Here is a 27,967-nt window from a genome sequence, read left to right on the forward strand (position 1 = left end):
TGTTGCCTTGTGCAACTGAAAGTACTAGGGCTTCAGATACAGCTGGATGTAGGGGCTCAGGCAGTGTCATCAGGACAGTCTCTTTCTTAGCTCTGCTTTCTTTCTTTGCTGATCTCAGCCATCCTCTCTCCTTGTGCCTGTAGAAATTCCAGGTTTCTCTTTTCCTGAGTTGAAGTCCAGATAAGATGAGGACTTTTTCTAGCAGTTCCAACTAAAGTCAGAGGATTGCAGCAATTTGGCTTGGATTGGGTCAAAAACTCCTTTCCAAAAACCAATCACTGTGGCCAGGGGTTAGTAGAGTCGGTTCTACCCTCCCCCTGTGCGCTGGGGAACAGGATAATCGGAGTGCTAGTGCCAGAAAAGGGAGGAATGGATGCTGGACAAGAAAGTCAATAGATGTCGACAAAAACTCAGAAGGAGGCTTTGATCTTATGTGAAATGGTGATGTGATGATGACATTAGTTAACACAATCACTACTGCTTATTAAACACCTACATATTCCGAGCTCTCTCTACAAGCAATCCTGATCACAACACCATAAGGTAGGGGTTATTATGCCCATTTTACTAACAATGACACTGAAACTCAAAAAGATTAAATGAATTGCCAAGACTGAGTAGCTAGTGAGTGGGGAAGTCAGGATTTTAATACGGGTCTATCTATCTTAGGACCCTAGCTCAGTCTGTTGTGCCTGTCCCTAAGTAAGCATTTCCTGCTTCTGATTTGATATGGAAAAATGGTGTGTGTGTGTGTGTGTGTGTGTGTGTGTGTGTGTGTGTGTGTGTGTGTGTGTGTGTGTGTGTGTGTGTGTGTGTGTGTGTGTGTGTGTGTGTGTGTATCTGTCTGTATTGAGAATTCAGAGACAGGGCTGAGGAGGCAAATCATACGGGGAAAGAAGATGCTTTCCGAGTGGGTGCCCCTGACTGGGTGGGTGTGTCCTACCAGCAGCGGATTTTGCATCTCTGGAAAAGCCCAGGCCCATCTGTGGCTGAGAGACACATCTGTGGGAGCTCTGAGAGGTGGGCAGGAAGTTTTTCCACATTACGTATTTCCATGGCTTTGTTTTCTATGGCTTTGTTTCCCTTGTCAATTTCCCAACAGCTGAGAAACTTATTAAGACAGAATCACGTTGCATATTCATCAGACGACTTGTTAATCATCTGCTAAGGCCCTCTAGAGAGCAGGAGTCCTGGAGCTCAAATGAAGAATAATAGGCAACATGTCCTCACCCGCTCCTGAGCAATCTGTTATCAGCAATTATATAAAAGTTTTCGGGAAAGTGGGTTTAAAGCAGAAGGAGAGTTTGCTGTTTGTGGCTACGCTATGCTTTCTTTTTGATCATGTATTTGTTATCTTCCTCTGTTCCCACTATACAGGTAAAGTAGGAATACACTCCAGTTTACAGAAGGGAAAACTGAGACCCAGAGAGTGAATGATGGAGAGCTTCAGTGTAGGACACGTTAGAATTCAGTTCTCTTAACCCTTCATTCAGCATCCCTAGGGGCAGGAATTGTTCATCTGTCCTTTTCTGCTAAGAAGCTGCTCCTTAGAACATGTGATTCTCTAAGATGCATGCCCTTTGTCTCTTTAGTTCACCGGCAAACTACAAATTCCTAGAACAGTGCCTGGGCCATAGAAGAGAGTCAAAAAGTATTTGCTGAATGAATCCAAGTTCTCTAGACCTCAAGTAGGCACCTTACTTACGATAGGCAATGAACATAGTCCATTCTCAATCTGCTTTGATTCCCAGGAGTAGTGTCCTCTGTAAGGCCTCCCAAAGAGCCCCAGTGAATGCCGCTGATTCCCGCAAACCTGGTCTAATCGCACCCGCTTGTTCAAAATGCTTCTTTTGGTTTCTTGGTAGATCTCAAAATGGTGCCTCAAAATTGCGCCTCCTGTCCGCTGTGCTCTCCCCTCACCACTTATCCCAAACGATGGGCCCAGCCCCTGCCTTAATTCTTCCAAAGCACAGGTAGTGCCAGACTGAGGTATCTGGTACCAAGATTTCTCCTCTGTAGAATGACTGCAGTGGCGGTAGAAGCCTATTTCATAGTGATTATCAGGAGGTCATGAGATAATGTGTGTGAAATATCAGGCTCCCACGGAGTAAGTCTAGTAAGAGTTAGCCATTGTCATTATCGCTGAGAGGTGCCGGAACCAGACTACTGGGTTCAAGCTCCAGCTCTGCTATTTAATAACTGCGTGATCTTGGGCAAGTTGCTTAACTTCCCTCTGCCTCAGTTTCTCAACTGTAAAATAGGGATCATGATAGAATTTGCCTCATAGGGCTTCGATGAGGCTTAAATGAATCAATATCTTGTGAAGAAGAGAGAACATTTCCTGACACATAGTCAGTGTCATAAATGTAGCAGCAGTGATATCCGGGTAAACCCAGGACCAGATAGCAGATATTGCAGCTCCTGAAGTCCTCTGCTCTCAGGGGCCCCCATTTCTCTACTTTTCTTTTACTTACCGCATTCTAGGAATTCCTCACCGTGACCCTACCTAGCCTTTCACACGTCCTAGGTCACCTACCTCTCTCTTCAGACCTGGTCAGAGGAGGAACAAAAATGTTAGAGCCAAAATGGCTTGGTCCACGGTGAGGATGGCCTGTTACGCTCTTGACTGAAATTCTCAACATCTCAGAATTATATGCATTTGTCCATATATATGCACTTACGCCCAGAGACATCCAGGCTTTGCTGAGCACCCATCCTTCTTATATGTACGCTTCCCGTTCCTTGACCTTGCGTCTGTCCTTCTGGGCACAGCCCTGATCCACCTCCTTTGAGAGTTCTCTCTTTCTGTGGGGAAGCATAATAGGCTAGTGGTTAAGAGAACAGTCTTTATAGGCAGACAGCCTCAGGTGGAAGTCTTGACTCTGATTTCTACCCCAAGCAAGTTGCTTTCCCCTCTGCTCCTCAATTCCCTCACCTGTAAAGTGGGTATAACAAAAGGTACCTCATTGATTGAGATGTCTAAATAAGTTATGTGAAAGTAGGTAGTAATATGGCAACTGTGTATAAAATTAATAGGCTGCAGTGATCCCTCTAGTTCTTTACTCTGATTCACTACACAATGAACAACAGATCAGTCATCCTCATACTTTATGGGATATTAAAATCACCTAGGTAGACGTTAAGGCTCTGAGGCTCAGGTAGTATGCCAGCCTAATTAAATTAGAATCTCTGGGGGTGGAGATCAGTATTTTTTAAGTACACCAGTTTGGGACCAGTACTCTAGATTGCTTTCCAGTCTCTCTGCAAATGGTGTGAACCATGGAGTTTGGCCCAGCAGTGTGATCCAATGCTATTATATCTAAAGGGATCTTGGCCGTGAGTGGTGTTTTGCCCACGTGTCCTGTCAGCCCAGCCAGAGTGGAAGGGCCGAGAGAGCTGACAAGGGCACAGGCCTCCTTGTTTTCGCCATCCCCAAGCCTGGAAAGATAGGTGGTTGAATTCAGCGCGTTCCTGTTCTTGACGAATTAATTGAAATAAAAAGTAGGCTTCAGCTGGTAGAAAGGAAACCTGACAGTCCATTTCAAAGAAGTTGAAAGCGAAGAACAAGGGCTCTGCAGTCAGGCTGCACTGGCCTGAAATATAACACTCACTAATTGTGTGACATTGGGTAAGTTACGTAACCTCTTCATGCTTCAAGTTCCCCATCCATGAAAGTAAGCAAATAATAAGACCTACTTCTTAGAATTGTTGTAAGAATCAAATACAATAACATGTGTGAAGTACTTAACGTAATACTTGGATCAGCAGTAAGTGTTGCCTGTTACTATTATTATTACCCTGAAGACTTGTTCTAACTTGCCTCAGAGTTCAGCTATAGGCCTATGTAATAAGCTGGTGTGATCATAAGATCTTTATTGGATCCTTATTTCTCAGTTTCCTTGGATGGGGTCTAAGACTGTAGAATTGCTTTATTTGAAATTCTGTGGTGCATCAGGGTATTTTTTCATTTTTTTTGTTTGTTTGGCTGTTTTTTTTGTTTTGTTTTTGTGTTTTTAAGTACTCAATATCATGCCTGACACACACTAGGACTCAATAATTGTTCAAATGAAAGAATATCCCTGTAAGAGTCAGAGAAGGGAATGTGTCTATTTCAAAGGGAAATACAAATACAGACAGGACTCAAGGATGGAGAGAGGAACAGATGCCCCTGGCATGTTGTCATTTAAATCATCATAGGACGCCACATGTAATTCCTGATGCTGACTTCCCACAAGTCTGCCTTACTGTTTCAGAACAATCTTTTCTGGCTGTTTATTTTTGTAAAGTCTCCCCATCTCAGCCTTTGCTGAGTCCCCATGTCATCCTCACTAATTCATTTAGTCATCAAAGTGACAATGCCTAATTATAAGCTACAGTGAAACAAGTCTAGAAAGGGACCCTGTGGCAAGCTCCCCCCTACCTGAGAAGAGGGGCACAAGTCAGTGTGTGGCTCAGATGCTCCCTGCTTCTGGAATGCATCAGCTCAGCTACCAGGTCTATGGCCACGTCATAACGTATTTGTCTCACAGACTCTACAGGTTCTGCTTGGACTATGGGTTTGTCTATCTTTGAAAGAGAATATAAACTTTTTGGGGAGGGGATATTTATCTAATAGCTTGGGAAATCCAACTGGTATGGCCTGAAGCCTGGGTAAATTGTGGGTGACAGAAGAACTGCATTACAGGAGACAGTAGATCAGGGTGGGTTTTTTTTTTTAATTGAAGTATAGTTGACTCACAGCGTTGTAGGGTGTTTTTCAGAGACAAGGCTTTGAAGCCAGGCACGCTTGGGTTCGAATCCTGGCTCCTCTCCTCACGTAGTTCTGTGATCGGCAGCAGTGCTACACAAAGACCACCCTCAGTCCATAAACTGTCACCAGTCAGGGAAGAGACCAGGAGCTTGTGCCGAAATGTAAATCAGCTACGTCACTAAAAGCACCATTAGTCTGCTGACTTTTTTTTTTTTTTTCCCCCAAAGCAAAACTTTCTCAATGAAGGAAGCAGCAGGGCATTGATTTACATCCTAGAGTAGGTTGCTTTTTCCCTTGCTGACTGATAGCAAAGAGCTCAGAGAGCAGCATTTTGAACAGCAGCAACCTCGGGCAGTGACTTAACCATTCTGAGGCTGTTACCTCATCTGTAAAATAGGGACAATGATTCCTCCTAAGTAACAGGCCTGCTGTGAGAATGGAATGAGATTAGTGGGATGCCTGGTGCCTATCAGGCACTCAATAAATGAAAGCTGTTATTAAGCAAGATAAGGTAGTCCTAATACTACCGGACGATGTTAACGCTGTTATCTGAAACAACAATGAAAACAAAAACTTACGTTCAGGAAACGAAGGGATCAATGGTTAAATAAGTTTAGAAAGCTGATTGAGCTCTGGGGGACAGAAGGAATCCATCCTAGATGTATGCTCTATTTCTGACTCTTTGGGACCAGAGCTATTTTATTTTTGGTTCTCCAGGGCCGTCAAACACTGTGTTTAATAAATGCATGGAAAGGCTGAAAACAGATATTTCCCGTCCTGTCATCAGTAGACTCAAGACTGACCCTGGTATCTTGTTTCTCCTATTTCCATCCCCTGGCCTGTCTTGAGCATGAGTTGTTGCCTCTTCTGGGTTACCTCCACCCGGCTTCAGCTCCACACGTCCCCTCTTAACTTTCTTCTCCCATACCTTTCTGCTTGAATCCCTTTTAACAGTGTGGCAGCAAGAAATCTTTACATTAGCTGCAGGCAGTCTGAACATCCAAGAGAGCTTTTGACCCTGTGACCCCAGCAAATGATTCTTTTGGGGCCAACTGACTTGGAGCAGACAAAAGTTCTTTCTGGGAACTCACAAGTCTCTGGTGGCAGAAAGAAGTACGCACGTGCAGGGTAAAGTTTCCCCATGAATTCTCAAAGGCATCCGTGGAGGTAGAACCGTGTTCAAAACCAGCAACTTTCAAGCATTTTCATTCTACAGTTTCCATCATGTTTTTCCACCTCAAAATGTTAGGTTTTTTTTTCTTTTCTTTTAGTTAAATAATCACGCACTTGCTTTAGATTAGGTATATATTAATCTGGACTCTTGATTAAAGGTGACAGAACTCAAAGTAGCTTGAGCAAAAAGAGAATGTGTTGGTTTCTGTAGCTGGGAAGGATGGAGGAGAGGCTAACTTGAGATGTGACTGAATTTGGGGTCCTAAATAATAAGTATCCTCAGGGCTTCTCGTCTCTCAGCTGTGTTTTTCCTTCTGCTTCTCTTTGTTGATTTCATTCTCTCCTGCTGCAGATTTATTTCCTCCCAGTAGATATATATATAATAGATATATACGACAGCAGTTCTGGGGGTCACAGCCTGTAATCCAGGGGCCGGAAGGCTTCTGTGTCTAAACACCCAATTATAAAATCCCAGAGTCACCTGCCCGTTCAGGATCAGAGAATTGAGATAGAATAATCATACTGGGGCTGGGTCATGTGACACCCCTGCCCATCTTCCCCATCCCCTTTACAGCCAGGATTTGGGGGAATGGTGAACTGAAGGCCCCACCAGAAATGCTTGGAGTCAGGGAATGTCCAGGTCTTCAAAGGAAGGAAGAGACTGTTAGAAATGAAGGAGGGAAGAGATGTCAGGCTGATTTACAGAACACATGTGTGTTACAGAATTCTGCAGGGGGAGGGCAAGACTTAAGACAAAGACATAATAGAACTTCAAACAAAAATGAGGGAGCAAGTTTAGGTCTTATTAAGTCACTCAAATTACTCAATATAAGCTAAATACCTTGTCTGTCTAAGGAATTGACTGGTCTTGCTGATGAAAACCACTGTTTAAGTCACCTTGATCTAGAGAGAAACCAAATTCCCCACATTTTCAACACAAGCCTGCATTTTCTCATCACTAACTAGGCCTCGCTCATGAACCCAACTCTCGTCTCTCTCTTTCATTTCTCTTAATAAAATGCCTGCCGCATGATACATGTTTAATGTATATTGGTTATTTCTGTCATTTTGACTTAGGTTATTACAAGAACAGTCTCATTAAATATTTATAATAACTATATATATATATATAAAATAATCTTATGTTATAATTGCTCCTAGTCTCACACGAGGAAACGGAAGCTCAGAGACTTTGTGATCATAAGATCATATCACAAATGATGGCAGGGCTGGTATTATCCAGGTTTGTCAGACTCCAAAGCCAGAGCTCTTAACCTCTACACAATGAATTTGATCTTCGGTAGTTGGCACATAAGAGGAGAAAATTGTCTTTCTTGACCTAACTCTAGTTTCAGGTCCAGAACAGTAATTTGTACCACCCCAGCCTTTAGGCATTGTGTCATCATAACTACAAACCATTCATTATACAAGCACCCTTTATTTAATTTTTGAGACTATTGAGTAGAAGATTCTGTCTTGATATTCCAATTCAGTAACATACAACAAAATCTCCCCACAGACATTTCTTGTTTAAATACAGATGCCACATCTGATTTCATTTGAACTGCAGAAACACGATAGGGCTAGTTTTTAGCAGTTCCATTTGGTCCTTTATCGGTATCTTTTGTTAATAGTCATCTCCTGTGTTGTGGATAATTTCAGCATTACTGAAGCTCCAGGTTATCTCATTTCTTTGTTTCTGGTTCCCTGTGCTTGTTCATTTTCTACCACCTGCCAAGATGTTCGTCTTCATTTTGTATGTGTCAGCAGCCTGAGAGCCTTGAAAGATGTAATCAAGATTTTTAAAGAAAAACTAAATACCAAATTCTCTCTGGTTAAGGCAGTGACAGTGATTTTTCTTCCCCTGCTTACTTGACTCTTAGGTCCTCACTGACCTGCATCTATGTTTGGAAATGGCATTGCCACTTGTAAGAGAAAGCAGATTGTCTACTGAAAAATCTTGGATCAGATGCACACATTAAATATATTACAATTTTATTTGTCAGTGAGATTTCAATAAAGTTGAGAAAAAATCTTTGGATCAGAGAGATCCATTGGAGCCAGGATTCCCCGTTCGGTCCCTTCTTTGGAACTTCATGGTTCTCTTCCCTCCTCCCTGAGTCCTTCTTGTCTTTTTCCCTGGCTCCTCTAGTCTCTGTCATTTCTCAGGTTTTTGTCTGATGTATTAGGATGTTTCAGCTGCAAGTGACAGCTTACATTGTAAGGACACGTGTCTCACATGTCAAGAAATCCTCACATCGGTCAGTTCCAGGTGGGTTAATTTAGCAGCTCAGGTCACTTCCCTCTTTTGTTCTGTTCCCCTTAGCAGGTATCTTGGTTCTTAGGCTTGTCCTCTTGCTGTTGCAATTGACTTTGAGTCCCAGGTGTTACATGATACAATCTGGCTAACAGAAATAGACATGTCTGTGTCTCACTCTCCTGTCATCATTGAGGGATGCTTACCCAGAAGCCCTCAGCTCTCACTTCAATGGGAGGAGCTACATCAGGCCCATGCCCTAACCTTGCAGTTTAGACTGATAAGGATTTATGTTCTGTGGCAGGGAAGAGGCCCTGAACATCTAACCATGTGGGGTGAGAAGAACAAAACAATCTGGGTTCTATCACTAAAAGAACTGAGATACAGAAGGTAGAGTCTGTCTCACTCTCTTGGGCAGACTTCAGGTGTGGCTAACGATCTTGGCTGTAACTAGCAGGACGATGACTCCTAGTTATTTATCTCTAGCCTAGGTTTCTTCTAAGAATCAGAGTGGAAACTCCAAATATCTGCTTAGCACTTGCATTTAAATATACAGATCTTCCTTTTGGATAACCTACAAGCTTGCAGTCATATACAACTTAGATCCCACAAGCTCTTGCCTCGAAAAGATCACATGACTTTTCAATTTGCCTCTTTCATTTTTAGGACTTTATCCAGGCTGAAACCCTAAGCAGAGGTTAGTTAAATGAACATAGGTCGTGCCTGTGAACCTTATTCCATGCATGCTATGGGCACCTTTTATGGGGTCACTGTTTTTGTATTATGCCTTATAGCAGAACACCTCAGTGAGAGATCAGGGAAATACAGGAAGTCCTTCCTTTGCATGGTAATGTGGGACTGTAAACACGATCATGCAAAATCCACACAAAACGGTCTTGATAATCTACGTGATAATTTTCTATTGTTCTATGACCTTTAAGAATTTCCATCAAAACATTAAAAGCTCTCTTACTGTTACTTATGAAAGTATAGGGATATGGGAAAAATAGAACTAATATTCACTTAATACAGTGTTACTTAAAACATCAGAAACATCGAGAATAAAAATGTGTTGCTTCTTGTAAAAAAAAAAAAAAGTTATAAATAGTAGTTTGAACAGTGCCTGCCTTCTCCTCATCATACAACTCATAATACTGCCTGTGTCAACATCTTTTCTGTGCCTTGTCAAACTGTCTTGCTTCTTTCTAAGTTTGGAGTAGCTTCCAACATTTTATCCATTCACTTTAAAGGTTGTAAAACAGCGCTAAGAGTTCTTTTCAAGTGAAGGTTTTCTTTAATATATAGATGTTTTCATTTATTGTATACATATTAGGTACACAGTTTAAAAGGAATAAAAACCCTACTCAGTAGAACATAAGAAAATAAATAGAACAAGGACTGGCACTATTATACAAATGGAATTAATGAACGTAAGTAAGAGTAAGTGTGTGATTTTCAACCACATTCATATTATGCAGTTTTAAAACTACCTAATCTTTTACAATGACTAAATCCTTAATTGAAACTGTAGAGTTGGTGAAGGATGTATGCCATTTAAGTATTAGTTCAGAGACTTACAAAACAATTTTACTGGTGGTATTTATGTGTGGGAAGCAGAGACCTACTTACTGTGTATGACTATCATGTTTTAGGAGACATGAAGTTTTTATATTACAAGGAAGAAATCAATTTTAAGTATTAGTTATTTTAGAGATACTACCTAAACTAGGATGACATTTATGAAATATTATATATTCCTTCTCTAACTCCCTTCTGTTAGTCTATAAACGATATCAGACGAAGTGATGGAAGTTAAAATTTTTAACATTTTAGATAGTCAAGTTAGAAAAGGAACTAAAGAAAGGAACTCAGATTTAAAGTTCTGAATGCCCACTAGGCACATGTTCTTGCTTCTAACAAAGTATCTTCTCGTAGAAATGGAGTATTAACTATCCCTCTTGGGGACCTCGGCTACAATAAAAAAGAGGCCAAGAGGCCACAGATGCAGACTCACTGGCATTGCTGGAGAGTGACAGTGAAGAACCAGGGGCAGAGTCCCAGAAACACAGGAGACCACAGCGGTCTGGGCTACTAGAATTGGGTGATAAAGCAAGCTAACTCTGTCTTGACAAAATTTACCTGTCTTAGAGAAAAAGTCAGTCTATTGAGATTGACAAGGTAGGTTTAGCTTTCCGACGCACAGGAGGCAACACCTGCTATAGAGTGGACATGAGTAAGTGCTGACTGCCGTCAATACTTAGGTACTTGGCAACTCCTGACCTAAGGGACATGCAAAGCGACAACAAACCAACCAACCAACTCAGAATAATACAACCCCACTCCTTTCAGAGCTTCACTTCTCTTCTGTCTTGTCAGTCTCCGAGTACATGCGGCACAGGGCTGCGCTGGGGCAGCACACAAAAGCGTCAGTTTCACTTTCCAACTCTGTTAACTGTTCCAGTGAAGACACACAAGGATAATGGTCTTTTAACGTATCTGGCAATTTAGAAGTCTTCTCTTGAAGACATCGAAAACGTCTAACTGGTGTGAGAAACTTCAGCTGTTTAAATGCAGAATTTGTTTAGTCAAACTGCATCTTCTTTTTCACACTTTGCAAGTGTGGAGTAGTAGACACATTATATTTAATTAAGCAACCCGCCCTAATTTCTGTATTGCAGGTTTTTTGTTTTTTGTTTTTTGTTTTTTTGCGGTACGCGGGCCTCTCACTGTTGTGGCCTCTCCCGCTGCGGAGCACAGGCTCCGGACGCGCAGGCCCAGCGGCCATGGCTCACGGGCCCAGCCGCTCCGCGGCATGTGGGATCTTCCCAGACCGGGGCACAAACCCGTGTCGCCTGCATCGGCAGGCGGACTCTCAACCACTGCGCCACCAGGGAAGCCCAATGTATTGCGGGTTTTAACATCACTGGTTGGACCTTTTGTTTTGCTATCTTGCTCTTTTTTCACAACTTTGAAATACTACATTCGTAAGATGCTTATTTTCTATTTCCGGTTTTTCTGACCCCAGATTAACACTTATATCATCAATGGTGGCTTCTTGGATTTGTTCCTTGGTTGCACAAGACTCCCCAATATTTTCTCCAAATTTAACTTTTTCTTGACTCTTCATTGTCAGAATGTCAACAGTTGCATGTCGCATCTCTTCAACAGGCTGAGCTCCTGCCAGGATGGCCTTCTCATAGATTGCAGTAATATTTTCAATAGGACTCGTAAGTGGTTCAGTACAAGCAGGCATATCCAATGTTTAACAAGATTTTTGGCATCTGGAATATTTTTAATCAGGTCATTCAGTGTAACCAATACTTCTTCTTTTGGATATCCCTCATTAATCAGGTTTAGGCATTCAGAAAATGTCTTGTTTACTTTTTCAGTCAACAATCGCTGTTCGTCTTCTTCTGCCGTGGCAGTCCAGAAGGACCCAACTGGTTTTTCATCTTGTGCTTCGGGTTCAGGCTGGGTAACCACTGAGCTGGGAGGCCTTTTCATCACTCTTCCTTTGCTAGCTTTCCACTCACTCAGACGAGCCTTTCTCTCCTCCGCAGTTTCTCTGCGCTGAGTCCATCTACTGTCACTAGCTGCTTTCACCGTGGTATATCTGCACTGGTCAATGCCTTTTGACTTTTCTCTCAGTTAAGTATTAGAAGACGAAGCAGGCCTGGCTACCATTTCAGATGTCATGCTTCTTGATAGTGTCTTATTTCTTTCTATGTCCTGAGAAGAACTGGTTTTGATAATAGACAAAACTGTGTTTAACTGTAATAATTCTTTCTCTCGAGATCCTTTCCAAACTGTAACACTGGCAGACATCCTACTGATGCCTTGTTTCATGGCATCCTGGTTATTACTGTGGTGACTTCTAATAGAAGGTCGCACAAGTTGACTGCCCTGAGATGTAGTGCTCACAAATTTAGTGGCAGTCGTCGTATGTGAGGCTCTATCACTTTTCACTGTTACACTGCTGGTGTCTACAGGCTGAGACTTTGTGGCTTTAGAGACAGTAGCTGGAAGTTTCTTCATTGTTGCAGAGCTCATCTTTGACTTGTAGAGGTTTCCTAAAGGAATTAATCTTAGACTGAACAATTTGGCCACGATAAGATCCAAGCACAGGTTTCTTGGGCATGTTAGCACCTTGCTTTGGTTTCTCTGTAGTCATTTGTTTCTATTTACTGTTTTTAAGGTGAAGTGCTTGGCTTAAGGTCATATGTTGACTTTGGGGGTCATCTTTAATTGGTAACAACGGCAGAGTTTGATTATTATCCTCAAAATTAGGTGTATCAATTGCTGTAGTTGAATTGGTTAATTCATTAGAAGGTTTTAAAGGAATACAGTTCTCTTCCATTGTTATATTATTCTTGATCCCAGTAGGTCTACCGACATTCTCTTAAGGCAAAAATGGCTGATAAAGTTTCAGAATTTTTGTCTCTTCTTGGATCTGGCCTTCAGATGTCTTCACTCTTTTGTCTCTACCACTGGATAATATCTGATTTTCCTGTTTGTATGCAAAAAAAGTTTTTCTTTTTAACAGATGCTCCTTGAGTTTTTGTCTTCTTTGCTCTCTGAACGTGGACTGGGCCGTCTGACTCGGGGGCAGCTGCAGGTCCTGGGGCACGGCTGGGGTGCTCATCACAGCTCCGGACAGGGGGACGCGTCTCCAGCTCGACCGCCGCAGACCCCCTCAAGCCAGCGCCACCACACACTCTCAAGTGAAGGTTTTGAAGGTGCCCATTTCTTTGGGATATTATCCTCCCTTTCCTCATTCATGTGGCTAAGTCACCTTCACTCAGTTCCTCTGGCTGTCTATCTAGAGGCGCTGCAGTAGTGGCAGTCAGCATCCCACTGTCAGCTATTACTGCGCTATTTACGTTGGATTTGAATTTTGCTCCTGGTGTTTCCACTTGCTATTTCTTTGCTGCGCCTTCCTTTGGGTTGGCCAGCTTCCTCTTTTGAGTATCCATTTTTGTCAAAGGTCCCATGGGTTTATCACCAGGAGACAGGGAGGCAACATCACTCCAGGGTTTGCTGGCTGTGAGCGAACTGAATTACATGCGCAGTGACCAATCATTGCCAGCCTTTGAAAGATGTGAGTCGATTGGCCACTGACCATGGGCCATATCTGTTATTGACTGATGAGCTGGTGGCAGAGTTTCTACTTTATTCAGTTTCTCACAGTTCGTATGCCATGGTGACTGAAAATGGAACTGTGTTGCTGGGGGACTGGTGTTGCTGCACTGTACCACGTGGTACCTGAAATCTGCGTACTACGTTTCAGAACTGCGCAGAGTGAAGGTTGCCTGCATGGTAATTCAGGACATATCCATTCACTGGCCACTCGCTGTCAGTGTTTATTTCAGCTTTATACTTCTGAAACACCCCAGGCCAGCCCTTTACTTCCAGGTGGCTGCGACGTAGGCAAAGCACAGTGTTCCTTCCATCAAATGCCCATCCTTGAATGATATACCTGGTCTCCAGCTTGAGCAAGGATGGATTTTAGCCTTGAGTCTGTGCAGTTGGCATGGACTGAAAACAGCTGTTAATTAGGGGGATGATGTGCAGTGTAGCACTGCTGAGAAGCAAGAATGCCATTAACAAGTTGAATAAGCCAATTGACTACCCCCATGTCAATCAAAGATGGTAAAGGGAACCAATATGTAGTCTACAGGTTTTCCTCTTTCTTCTTTGTTTCTGGTCCGTTGGTAAGAGTGAAAATTCACTCTCTCTTAGTGGTTTAGCCTTCAAAATCTAATCTAATCCTATCTAATAAACCAAGTGCTAGGGGAAGGCCTGGAAGACTAGCACAGCCTTGCTGTGTGACCTTACACAGAAATCTTAACCTTCGTTTACCTGCACTATATTCCTCCCCCAGCTTTCAAATCCTCTCCTTGCCACAGGTGTGTTGCAGGCCCCTTTGATACCCTTCAAGGTGAACTCTACCTTAACCTCCAGTGGTTTGAAGTAGTGAGGAAAATTTGGGACTTGCTGACTTGGAGCTCATTAAGATAACACTCTTTTCTTTTAATAAAAATAAAGAGTATATGCATCTCCTATTTCTTCTTGTATCTACTTAATTATATGCTTCCCTTTATGTGACAAAGAGAGCTATTAGGTATGGAAAGAGCACAGATTTTGGAATCAGACATGGCTGAGTTGGAACCTAGCCTTGTACGGAGTGTACTTGAGACATTCTGTGTCATCTCACTGAGAATGAATTCGGCGTGTGGCGGCTCCCATCATTAACTGATGGTCATAAGCTGACGTATGGGTCAAATAAGCTGATGTATGTAAAACATTTCACATAGTAACTAGGACATTAAATGTGCTCAAAAATGCTATTTCATAAACTCTCTATTCTCCTTGCTACTTTAGCTTCTGGTAAATTCACAGACAAACCTCAGTTGTTCAGTCATAATGATTAACCAATCCTAAATATTTGATATAGCTAGATTTCTTCTTTATATGACTATCTTTTCTTTCTTTCTTTTTTTTTTGAGTAGTTTTGTTCTTAACGGTTTTCTTTTGGATGTGCTTTAATATTAGAAACCTCCTCAATCATTTGTGGGTGTAGATGGATGTACAAAAAGAATGAATAAATTGTTGGTATAGGCATACCTCAGAGATATTGCAGGTTCAGTTCCAGCCCACCGCAATGAAGCAAATATTGTAACAAAGTGAGTCACATGAAGTTTCTGGTTTCTCAGAGCATGTAAAAGTTATGTTTACACTAGACTTGTAGTCTACTAAGTGTGAAATAGCATTATGTCTAAAAAAAACCAAAGTACATACCTTAATTAAAAAATATTTTACTGCTAAAAAAATGCTAACCATGGTCTGAGCCTTCAGCAGGTCGTAATCTTCTTGCTGGTGGAGGGTCTCGCCTTGATGTTGATGGCAGCTGACCCATCAGGGGGTTGGTTGCTGAAGGTTGGGGTGGCTGCGACAGTTTCTTAAAACAAATGACAATGAAGTTTGTCACATAAAGTGACTTTCCTTTTCCGTAGCACGCAACACTATTTGATAGCGTTTTACCCACAGTAGAACTTCTTTCAAAATTGGAGTCAATCCTCTCAAACCCTGCCATTGCTTTGTCAGATAAGTTTATGTCATATTCTAAATCCTTTATTATCATTTCAGCAGTCTTCACAGGTGTAAATTCTGTCTCAAGAAACCACTTTCTTTGCTCACCCATAAGAAGCAACTCCTCTTCTGTAAAGTTTTATAAGATTGCAGCAATTCGGTCACATCTTCAGGCTCCACTTTTAATTCTAGTTCTCTTGCTATTTCCACCACATCTGCAGTTTCTTCCTCTGCTGAAGTCTTGAACCCGTCCAGGTCATCCATGAGGATTAGAATCAGTTTCTCCAAAGTCTCGTTAAGGTTGATATTTTTGGCCTCTTCCAATGAATCGTGAATGCTCTAAATGGCATTCAGAATGGTGAATCTCTTCCAGAAGGTTTTCAATTGACTTTGCCCAGATCCATCAGAGGAATCACTATTTCTGGCAGCTATAGCCTTCCAAAATGTATTTCTTAAATAATAAGACTTGAAAGTCAAACTTACTCCTCGATCCATGGGCTGCAGAATGGATGTTGTGTTAGCAGGCATGAAAACAACATTAATCTTGTATGTTTCATCTCCATCAGAGCTTTTGGTTAACCCAGTTGCATTGTCAATGAGCAGTAGTATTTTGAAAGGAATCTTTTCTTCTGAGCAGTAGGTCTCAACAGTGGGCTTAAAATATTCAGTAAACTATGTTGTAAACAGATGTGCCGTCCGCTAGGCTTTGTTGTTTCATTTACAGAGCAAAGGTAGAGTAGATTTAGCATGATTCTTAAGGGCCCTAGGATTTTCAGAATGGGTTATGAGCATTGGCTTCAACTTAAAAGTCACCAGCTTCATTAGCCCCTAACAAGAGAGTCAGCCTGTTCTTTGAAGCTTTGAAGCCAGGCATTGACTTCTCTCTAGCTGCAGAAGTCCTAGATGACATCTTCTTCCAACATAAGGCTGTTTTGTCTACACTGAAAATCTGTTGTTTAGTGTTACCACGTTCATTAATGATCTCGGCTCGTTCTTTTGGGTAGCGTGCTGCAGCTTCCGCATCAGTATTTGTTGCTTCATCTTACACTTTTATGTTACGGAGATGGCTTCTTTCCTTAAACCTCATGAACCAACCTCTTCTAGCTTCAAACTTTTCTTCTGAAGCTTCCTCACCTCTCTCAGCCTTCATAGAATTGAAGAGAGTTAGGGCCTTGCTCTGGATTAGGCTTTGGCCCAAGGGAATGTCGTGGCTGGTTTGATCTTCTATCCAGACCACTAAAACTTTCTCCATATCAGCAAGAAAGCTGTTGTGCGTTCTTATCATCTGTGTATTCACTTATCATCTGTGTATTAAAATAGCACTTTTAATTTCCTTCAAGAATTTTCTCTTGCATTAACGACTTGGCTAACTGTTTGGTGCAAGAGGCCTAGCTTTCAGCCTGTCTTGGCTTTTAAGAGGCCTTCCTCACTAAGCTTAATCACTTCTAGCTTTTGGTTTACAGTGAGAGACTCTTCCTTTCACTTGAACACTTAGAGGCCATGTAGGGTTATTAATTGGCTTTATTTCAATATTGTTGTGTCTCAGGGAATAGGGAGGCCCAAGAGGAGGGAGAGAGATGGGGGAATGGCTGGCCTATGGAGCAGTCAGAACACACACAACATTTATTAAGTTCTTATATGAGCACAGTTTGTGGCACGCCAAAACAATTACAATAGTGGTATCAAAGATCACTAACCAGAGATTGCCATACAGATATAATATAATATAATAATGAAGAAGTTTGAAATATTGTGAAAATTACCAAATGTGTCATGGAGACATGAAGGGAGCAAATGCTGTTAGAAAAATGGCACTGATAGACTTGCTTAATGCAGGGTTGCCACAAAGCTTCAATTTGTAAAAATCTCAATATCTGCGAAGCACAATAAAGCAAAGGGGAATAAAACGAGGTCTGCCTGCGTTTCATTTCAGCCCCAGTGATGTGCAAGTCATTTTGCTCTCCTTTTCTCTGGTCTGGTAACCTGTTGTGATGTATAGTAACATTCTTCAGCTGGTGGAGAGCTTTACCTCTGAAATAATTCAGTTTGCCCCACAGATATTTTGTTGTTGTTCTATAGTTGGCACAGTATCAAAGTTTGTCACCATGATGTTTTATTTGCCAGCCCCTTGTAGACAGCCTAGAACAAGAGCTGGTGCAGTTTGAAATGGCAGAAATAATGCTTTGTATTCAGTAAAACCCATTACATTTACTCTTCTTGGCTCACAAGAAAACTACCTTTTGTTTGCAGTTAGGCTGAGGTCATGACTGGGTTCAGGCAAATAGAATGTGGGGAGAAGTGACAGTCTGGCCAAAAAACTTTTCGGGAAATCGATAACATTATGTTCTGATCCCCTGGTGACTTCTAAGGCTGTATTTTTTAAATGGAGAATGATATGGAAGGATACTGGTTATCACTCAGAGGAAAACCACCTCAGAGAACCACCTGGACCTGCATCAGAAAATGATATGCACATGAAGTCAGTCTTTGTTGGGTTAAGCTTCTGAGCTATCAGGGCTTGTTTGTTACCAAAGCATAGCCTATTCTATGCTGACTAAAACAGTTCCCTATCTAACTCATGGGACTTTTCTGGAGATAAAATGATACCGCACTCCTGTTAGTACTTTATAAAGTGTATAGGAAAGCAATATGTGAATGTATCATGTCGCTATTTGTGGAAAGTGCCCAGGTTTGGAAGGTCAGAGACCAAAAACAAACTCTTATAAGCATGTCAAGCCCTCACATCTCTCTTATATTTAGCCCTGTCATCTGCAAAGTAACAGTCCTAATCCTTGTCGTGACTACTTCTCCGGGTTGTTTCAAGATGCAAATGAAATCATGGATGTGTAAGAACTTGGTAAACTGTAAAGTCCTGTCAGATAATAGGCACTGGGAGCTTCCCTGGTGGCGCAGTGGTTGAGAGTCCGCCTGCCGATGCAGGGGACACGGGTTCGCGCCCCGGTCTGGGAAGATCCCACATGCCGCGGAGCGGCTGGGCCCGTGAGCCATGGCCGCTGAGCCTGCGCGTCCGGAGCCTGTGCTCCGCAATGGGAGAGACCATGGCGGTGAGAGACCCGCGTACCGCAAAAATAAAAAATAAAAAAAATAAGAGGCACTGGAATGATTTCTCTGGAGCTTCAAACCCATCTCAGGATTACCCTTTTAACATAGAAGAGGGATGCCTCACTACCCTAAAGTATTACTGATTTCTAGAATGTCAGCACAGATTCTTATTCAGCAAAGCGTGAGCCCAAACCTCCTGGATGTAATCTGAAACATTTGGCAGGCTTTTTCTGCCTGGAACATCTGCTTGAAGCTGAAAATAAAGGTGGCTGTAATTCTAAACACAGAATGTCTGGAGGGGAGAAAAAAGAACCTTGAACAAAGATTTAATCTCTCCTGAAGACGAGGGTAGAGGAGGGGAGAAGGGTATGTGACTGCGGTCTGGTGTAGGAGAGGGAGAGAGGTCAGACTTCACTTGGGGGGACAACTCATGGACCCCAGGAAGGTCGGGGTCACGGCTACATAGTTGCCTACAGCATATGTTTGCAGGAACGGAAGTCCCCAGGATTCCAGTCCACTCCATAGCTGGCCTCTGAAACTCCCTGGGTGAAGCATCTTTTTAGCCAACCCCTTTGCTTCCTATCTAGATCCAACCAGCGGAACAGTCTTGTTGGGGGGTATTGTGCCAAAAGTTAATGTTGTCCTAAGGAGACGTTGGGGGAATGAGGAAACTGAGATGCAGTTTTGATGTCATGTGGAGACACAGTGTGTGATTCAGAGATGAAACTCTGAGGCCCGAGTCAACCAACAGGCCCTTCAACCCAACTTTTCCACGTGAGGGCTTCATTGCAAGGGCAGCTGCGTCCTTGAGTCTCAGTGTTCACCTTCGTAACTCTCTCCACATGCCAGGCACCCTACTAAGTGCTTCACAAATGTTAGCTCATTTATTAGTCATACAAAGGCCCTAGGAAATAGGTACCAAGGCCCAGAGAAGTTGAGTTCTGGGTCACAGAAATAAAAAGTGGCACAACCAGGATTCAAACCCAGGCAGCAGGCGCTGCAGCCCATGTTCTAAACACTGAACTCTGCTGCCTCCTCCAGAAGAGGAGTGGAATATGCTTGTTGATCTTGGAGCTCCAATGGCCTCCCATATCCTGGAATTTTTCTGACTTAAATTCGTCAGATAAGAGTCAATTAAAGAAAAAAATCAAACAAGAAATCCACGTCTTGACCAGTCCATGTTGTGCAGATATGTGCACGGAGCTAACAGAAATAAATTGCAAATCCTCTTTGTCAGTTCCTTGCTACTGCAAACAGCCTCACTCTTTGAGGTTCCGAAGCGAGTCAAACGCATACACCGGAGACCCCTCAGGGCCCAGAGCGTGGAAAGCCAGACCTGAGTGAGCTCATTACCTATCACTTGGTTGTTGGATGAAATAAATAAATAAAAAGAAAACCCTCTGGGGTTATGCTTGCAGTCGGGACGCTAACATTCATTAATATATGTTCATAAAAATGCGTGTCTGCGGCACATGTTCGTTGCTCGTCACAATGCTTATACGCACCTCATTAATTACCAGTTGCCGGGACTTCCCTGGTGGCGCAGTGGTTAAGAATCCTTCTGCCAATGCAGGGGACATGGGTTTGAGACCTGGTCCGGGAAGATCCTACATGCCGCGGAGGAACTAAGCCCGTGCGCCACAACTACTGAGCCCACGTGCCACAACTACTGAAGCCCATGCACCCAGAGCCCGTGCTCCACAACAAAAGAAGCCACTGCAATGAGAAGCCCATGCACTGCAACAAAGAGTAGCCCCCGCTCGCCACAGCTAGAGAAAGGCTGCGCACAGCAACGGAGACCCAACACAGCCAAAAATAAATAAATAAATTTATTTTAAAAAAAATTACCAGTAACAAATTACCTTTGTGAGGAATCTGGAAAAAGGAAAGTGTGAGATTAGCAATTAGTATTTGTCTCCGACTTTCCTTGATAGTTGGTTGCTCACCTTGTAATGATTCGAGCATCACGCAACTGGGTTTTCAGTGAGTCTTCTCTCTGGACTCCGTGTCTCCATCTCCCAAATGAGTATTTTTCTTCCGTCTTCCCTTCCTACTACTAAGTCAGCGTTTTAAGTGTGGCCCAGACCACCTGCATCTGGTTTGTTGGGGGGTGGGGGTGGATTTATTAAAAGTGGGGAGTCCCTGGCTCCAGCACAGGCCACTGAATCAGAAACTCTTTACAAATGAGGCCTGGGTGGGCTGACTGCGTGAACCAGTCTATAACCCCTAGCTCAGAGTTGCTTTCATTTTCAGAAGTGTTCTGATTTTGATAATAAACTCCATGGGCACTCCAGGCCTGAAACTCTGCATTGTCACATGTGCCCCAGGTGATTCTTATGCCTATTAAAGTTTGAGAACCACCATCCTAAGTGTGGTAGAGGGCTTGGACAGGATAAAACTGTCAGTAGTAGTGAGTATGATGGAAAAAACACTCTCAGATGTCATTTATAAAAATCATATTCTTACGAATATCACTTGTCTAGGATAGAAGAAGGATTCTATAGGGAGAAAACCATGCAAAATATGCTATCTTACATATTAATTATGAGACTATTTCTCTGATTGGCCTCAAACAAGTCAAGAAATCTGGCAAACCCACGTCAAGGAACACAGTAGAGTTCGTCCCTGCCTAGAAATTCTATGAAGGCAGGTTCAGGTGTGGCCTGAACACAAACCCATGAGCTTCTTCAGAACTGCCCCTCAAAGAGTGACCACCATGAAACAGCATCCTAGCATTGTCCACAGGGCTGAGAAACTTTGTGGGCAGAAGTCACAGACTGGCAGTCCCTGGCCGCTAGCCACCCACAGCTGTGTTCTGTTCTGCGCACAGTGATTTACACATTTTGTGTCATTTTCAGACATTTAAAAATGGGAGATTTTGGGCTTCCCTGGTGGCGCAGTGGTTGAGAGTCCGCCTGCCGATGCAGGGGACGCGGGTTCGTGCCCCGGTCCGGGAAGATCCCACATGCCGCGGAGCGGCTGGGCCCGTGAGCCATGGCCGCTGAGCCTGCGCGTCCGGAGACTGTGGTCTGCCAACGGGAGAGGCCGCAACAGTGAGAGGCCCGCGTACTGCAAAAAAAAAAAAAAAAAAAGGGAGATTTTATGTCCAAAAATTATTTCTAATTTCTCTGGAAATACCAGAGGGATTGGCAAATGTGGATTTTGTTCCCACGTGGCAGGAGTTGACTAGCTCAATAGTGACCACGCTCTTGGCATGGAGCTTAGGTTTTTACTTCACTCTGGTCCCCAGCCAGCCTGCTTCCTTCATTTCCATCTCCTGCCAAGCCCCATGGCTGGGATGTTGCTGCTTCTGCTCTGTGACCTGGGAGTTCTCAACCTCGGCTGCATATTAGAATTAACTTGGGAGCTTTAATTTAAAAAAAAGGAGGAGGAGAAACCAGAGGAGGAGAAGGAGGGAAGAAGAGAAAGAAGATGGAGAGGAAGAAGAAAGCAAGAAGCAAAGCAGAAGGAAAAGATTGGGCTTATGACAGATTACTACTGCAGAACCTCATTTGTTGGGCCTAGGAATCTGTATTCTTAAGCTCTCCGGGTGATTCTATATGCCAGGAGAGGATTGAGAACCACAGGTTCACCCTGAGAATCTTTCCAGAAGCTGCCTCAAGGGAGGATCCCAGCAGGTTCTTGAGTGCCTGAGGGCTCATCTGTAACTACTGTGTTTAAGAATCGCCTGGCGAATTTGACCTTAAGATGCTACCCCCAGAGATTCTGTTTAAGCGGGTGGTATGGGGCCAGGGTTTGTATTTTTCACAGGTGATTTTGATGCAGGTAGTCCAGAGCCCACACTCCGAGCAGGATGCTTGTCCAGAGCTCTCCTTCCCTTCCTTCTAACAAGGTTTCTTTCTGTGATTTTAAAAGAATCCCACCCTGTTCTTTTCACCTGACTTCAGTGAATAACTGGTCTCTGAGGGATGAGCTGTCGATGTTTAAGTGCTGTCGAAATTTAAGTGCAAGGAACACTTCTTGGCCAGAGCTAATTCTCCCCTCCTAGGCCTTTTTGGCACCATTTGAACTTTCAGAAATGCTGTCTCTACTATGATAAAATGGTGCAAATGGAAGCTCATCAGAGGAAAGGGCACTCACGTTTTCCCTGACTCTGATTCAGTTTGTTCCACTTTGCCATTCTTGATGTGGCTGAAAGTCCTGATAAGTGTTTTCTATTTGATAGTTCCTTTCGAGGTAAGAAAGAAAGAGAAATGGGAACACATAGGAGAAATTCTTGTGACATTGGGTTAGGTAAAGATATCCTAGATAAACCACCAAAAGGGTAATCTATAAAAGAAAAAAATGATAATTTGAACTTTATCACAGTTAGGAACTTCTGCTCTTTGAAAGTTACTGTTGACATGGAGCAACTATTTGCAAATCCCGTATTTGATAAAGAACTACTTCCAGCATGCATAAAGAATTCTAGAATTCTCAAATATTAAGAAGATGAAAACAAGCCAATTTTAAAAATAGGCAAAAGATTTGACTAGACACTTCACCTTATAACGAGATGAAAAATAGGCATGTAAAAGGAAGAATCTCACTATCTTTACTCATTAGGGAAATGCAAATTAAAACTACATTGTGATGCCACTACATATGTATTAGATTGTCCAAAATTAAAAAGACTGACCACATCAAATGTTAGTGAAGATGCAGAGGAACCGGAGCTCTCCTACACAGCTGCTGGGAATTAAAATGGTACAAGCACTTTGGCAAACAGCTTGGCAAGGTTTTAAATGACTAATCCAGTGCAACAGGATCCAAACATTCTACCTCTAGGTATTTACCCAAGGGTAATGAAAGTATATGTCTATATAAAGACTTGTACCTAAATGTTCATAGCAGCTTTGTTTGTGATCTCCTCAAACTAGAAACAATCCAAATGTTTATCAACGGGTTAACACACACACAAATTGTGGTATATACCAGTGGGGTACTACTCAGTAATAAAAATAAACTGTGGATACATGCAGCAATATAGGTGAATTTAAAAATAATTACGCAAAAAAAACCACAACACAGTATATACTGTATTGGTTCCATTTATATAAGATTCTGGAAAATGCAATCTACGACAGAAAGCAGATCGTGGTGGTTGCCAGGGAAAAGGGTGAGAAGAAATGGGAGGAAGGGATTATGAAGAGAGAAGAGAGAACTTTTGAGGGTGATATGTTTATTGTTTTAATTGGCTTCCTGGGTATGTACATACATCAAACTTTATCAACTTTTATACTTTAAATATGTGCGGTTTATTGTTTGCAGTTTTACTTACACAAAACTGTTTAAAAAGAGAAGAAAAACTGAACAACAGAAAATCAGTTCTGTGATTTCAAAATTTTTTTTAATTTTTATTTGATGAATATTTTTCTGTTATAAGTGATAGAAAGTTGAACACAGACTGGCTTAGGTGAACCTGAGTCCTCTAGAAGATGTTTGCCTCATTAGAAGGAATGAAAGTGAAATTATGGAAGCTAAAGCTTAGAGAATTTTCTATTCAACTCTTCTTCCCCATCTGGCATGTTCAGCAATAAATGAACTTAACTCACTTTCCCATTTCCTTTCTAAAAAGTGTTTTCTTCTGAAAGCTCAGAGACAGAACAAGAGCATAGCGTCTTGGCTGGGCATAAGATGCTATTTCCTCCAGCAAGTGGGCAGGACCGTGAAACAAGGAAGAATGTGTTTTCTCCCTTTTATTAAGGTCTTTGGCTAAGGTTTTTCTTTTCTCTTCCTTTTGCAGAGGGAAAAGTGTAGGTCAGTTACTTAGAAGGCAGGTCACACTGAAGAGCTGGAAATTATAAGGACACTTAAGGCTCCATGAGGACAAAAATTCATCTGTGGCTCTGGATCCCAGATTGTGGTGAAAAGACACAATGCCCTTTTCCGCCTACCAATGTGCCATCTGAAAAGAACTTTCATTTCGGTCATTAAATATAAAGGACAGGGCAATGGTAGTGTCTAGGCAGTCCATGATGTGGGTAATCAAGGGGGTGCTGACAGCTAAAGAGAAGATGAGTTTTCAACTCATCTGGTCCATGAGAAATGGGTGTTAAAAGACCCACTGCATAGATAAACAAGGTAAAATTTCTGGAGAACTCATAATATTTTTCTAATAAAATTTAAACTTCTAGGCATTCATTCTTCCCACCAGGAATAGTTAACATAACTTTTATCATCATCTCCACTGTGTCCCAGAAGGGATACTGACTGCTCCATCATCCCTCCAGAGAAGTTAGTCCACCACAGCTTCTGGAAAAGTTAACCATCCATATCACATGATCTTGCGCCCTGGCCACAGTGATTGGACCAAGTGTACACCTGACCTAAGGCCAGCCAGTGGCATCAACCAATCAGATCCTCTATGGGGAATCTGATTTAAGACGCAAGGACCCATCTGACTATAGTCAGATGGTGGTGGGTACTAATGTTGAAGGGTTACAATATGTTGAGGTGTTGAGAAGGCTGAATGGGGGAGGTCGTGAGGTTCCCAGGGACATTGAGTTTAGTGTCTGTTTTTCACTTTTGTAGTTCCAATCCTCCTGAAAGCTCTGCCACCTTTCTTGGATGTCTGTGTTCTCACCTATTGTATCCTTAAAGTAAACCCCTCATTGATTTAGTGTGAGTAGGTTCCTGCCCTTATAATCCAAAGAGCCTTGACTACCATTGACCAACATCATAGGGCTAGAAGTACCTTACAGTATACAAAAGAACTTTCATAAGAATACAATTTATTTCTCCCAATAAGTTTATGAGATAGAAATTCTTATTTTTATTTTGCAGAAAGGGACCTGGGGAAATATATTTCAAGGAGAGGAAATCAATTGTCCAAGGTCACACAGATGGTAAATGGCAGATTTGGAATTCAAACCTAGGTGCTCTGAGACGAGGTTGCCATTTCTACCATAGCTAACCGGTTGTAGTTACAATATAGGTTTGGCTTTGTGTAATATAGGTTAAAAAGAATAAGAGGCTTAAACAATGTTTCTCCATGACGAAACAGTTTCTGAGTAGGTAGTCCAGTGCTGGTTTGCTGGTTTTGTTCCCTGTGATTATGCAGAGCCCCAGGCTCCTCTGTCCTGATGCTCTACCATCCCCAGGGTGTTGGCCTTGCCTCCTGTTCCAATATGGCTTCCTTCCAGGACCATGTTCTAAGAAGCAGAAGGAAAAACGGGGATGCACAGAAAGGGCCTATTTCCTCTTTAAGGATAGGTGCCATAAGTCATGCACACGGCTTCCCATCACATGGCACTGTCCATGATGTAATTACTTGAACGTATGTAACAGTAAGGGAGGCTGGAAAATGTAATCTTTATCAGCAGTAGCCATGCCCTCCGCTGATAATTGGGAGGTGCCTCTAGTGCTGTTGTCATGGAGGAGACTCAGGAAATAATGGATTCCGGTGACAACTGGAAGTCTCTGCCTACATCCCTAGGTCCTCAAAATCCAGATTGGCTCCTCTCCCCATTCAGAAGCGGTTGTGCAAATTCACACTAAGATAAAAATGACTGGCAAGGGACGCTGTTTGAGAGGAGATCCCACAGGCAGAGGACACAGGAGCACAAAAAGAAGGAGCAGAGCACCCTAAAGAGATAGTTGGGGGGAACTCCCATGGGGAAAATGATACAAAACAGGAAGCTAGGGGAAAAAAGTCAAAACCTGCCAATTGCACAGTTTTGCGAAGATCAGTTTTATTCCGCAAATTCTTTCTGTTCTGTGATTTTGAGGGTAAATGTGGGTGTAACAGTAATAGGTCAATTAAATCAGTCGCTATCTTTTCCACTAGGAGTAAATAAAATTTCCATACCAGATGCTGGACACCCCAGACTGGTGAATTAAAACACAGACTGGCCCAGTCCCACCATTCTCTCAATAGTTTTCCTGTCTTTTTAGTGTTTGTCTTTTTCCCTTAATGAGTGAAACTCAAAGAAACCTCAGATGCCTCATTCCTTCCATAGCAACAATGTTAACATTTTAGGTTTCAACCCTAAAGGTGGGGATGACATGGTTAAAGTTCTTCTTCTTTTGGTCAAGCTTAATGTTGAGGCCATCATGTCCTCCCGATTTTGTGCTGAGTCTCTTCCTGGGTCGAGAGATTTGATGATGTCACTCATCGGCTTGAGAATTGGTAGAGCCTCAGACACCACGTGGGTGAGCCCATCTTAAAGGCCTGAAAACTCAGACGGAGAGGGGGAGATTTCGTAATCATTTCTGGTAGAGCTGAGGCTAGAATCCCCATCTCTTCACTCCCACGCCTGTGCTTTCTGCCACACCAGCAGCTTTTGTCCTTCTAGCCTGTACTTTATTAAGAATACTCTTTCCGTCATTTATAGGGGTGACCCTAGAAGAACCAGCAGGTGTCTCCATTACTCCCATTGTTAGACCTTCCCTTTTCTGTAAAAAGAAGGTTCAGAGAGCTTCAGCCCACCCACCTAGCACCGCTCTGTAACTGTGGTAAAGCGGTGACGTGTGGGTTTCCCAGGAGGGGCCTGATCCTGGTGGCTGAGGCAGCAGGAAAACCTATGGAGAGTGGCTCAGGATGGGAGTGTATCTCCTCCTTGCCCCTGAGGCCAATCACTAGTTCGAATCTGCTTTCTCACATCCTTCCTGAGGCAGCATAACTTCCAAAAGTCAGAAACCCAGGAGTGAATTGGACTAGTTAATTAGCCTGGGGAAGCCCCTGTGTTGATTTTTACAACCTCCAGAAATAAATACCATGTGAATTCGACATGATTAATGTGGACGCCGACGCCAAAAAAGTAATAAAGATTTGACACTTATTAAAAAGTGTTGCCAGGAAAATATGAATGATTATTTCAATACAAGTGTCGTGTGGTGCGTATCCCCCTGCTTTCCTTTAATTTCCCCACAGGTAAGCTGCTGTGCCTGCCATACCCCTGTGGAGCAAATGAGAAATTATATTTGGAATTAAATTTTAAAAAGAAACTGCAGTTGTTTTAATTATAAGTTACCCAGTGTGGGTCCTGAGCTAGACAGGCTCTCAGGCACTGGTAAACTGGGGTGTCAAAATTGACATGGGGGGCTTCCCTGGTGGCGCAGTCGTTGGGAGTCCGCCTGCCGATGCAGGAGACACGGGTTCATGTCCCGGTCCGGGAAGATCCCACATGCCGCGGAGCCTGCGCGTCCGGAGCCTGTGCTCCGCAATGGGAGAGGCCACGGTGGTGAGAGGCCCGCGTACCGCAAAAAAAAAAAAAAAAAAAAAAAAAAAATGGGACTGAGATCCAAAACACGGGACTTGGCTTTGCAGCAAATATTAATGCAATGCTCAACTCCCATGGGGAGGAGCATATTCATTATTAAATTCAAAAGCAGGTTGAGAGCCTTTTTCATTCTAGCATCCACAGGCCTTCTAGCTATGTAAATCCTATTAAACCTAATGGGACTCCTCTGATTAAGGCTCCGTGCTCTAAATCCAGAAGATGCTCATCGGTGCCTATTCTGAGGGAGCCTCCTGAGGTCTATTGGGTAAATAATCTATATATTAAAAAGTCCTTAAGTTATCATTAGAACTCAAAAAGTCTCCTCCAGCACATGTACTGAATGGAATCCACACTAGGTACTAGGAATTCCAATGTAACTGGTAACCCTTTCTTATTTTTAATTTTTTTTTT

The 27,967-nt window shown here is 42.7% G+C and overlaps 2 pseudogenes; both read right to left on the reverse strand.

Annotated features, from left to right (window-relative positions):
• Positions 1 to 10,533: 10,533 nt before the first annotated feature.
• LOC115844944 (cytoskeleton-associated protein 2-like) lies at positions 10,534 to 12,857 on the reverse strand (annotated as a pseudogene).
• Positions 12,858 to 15,012: 2,155 nt separating this feature from the next.
• Positions 15,013 to 16,771, reverse strand: LOC138842380 (tigger transposable element-derived protein 1-like; annotated as a pseudogene).
• Positions 16,772 to 27,967: the final 11,196 nt, after the last annotated feature.

This window comes from Globicephala melas, chromosome 16 (assembly GCF_963455315.2).
Source record: "Globicephala melas chromosome 16, mGloMel1.2, whole genome shotgun sequence".
Lineage (NCBI taxonomy): Eukaryota > Metazoa > Chordata > Mammalia > Artiodactyla > Delphinidae > Globicephala > Globicephala melas.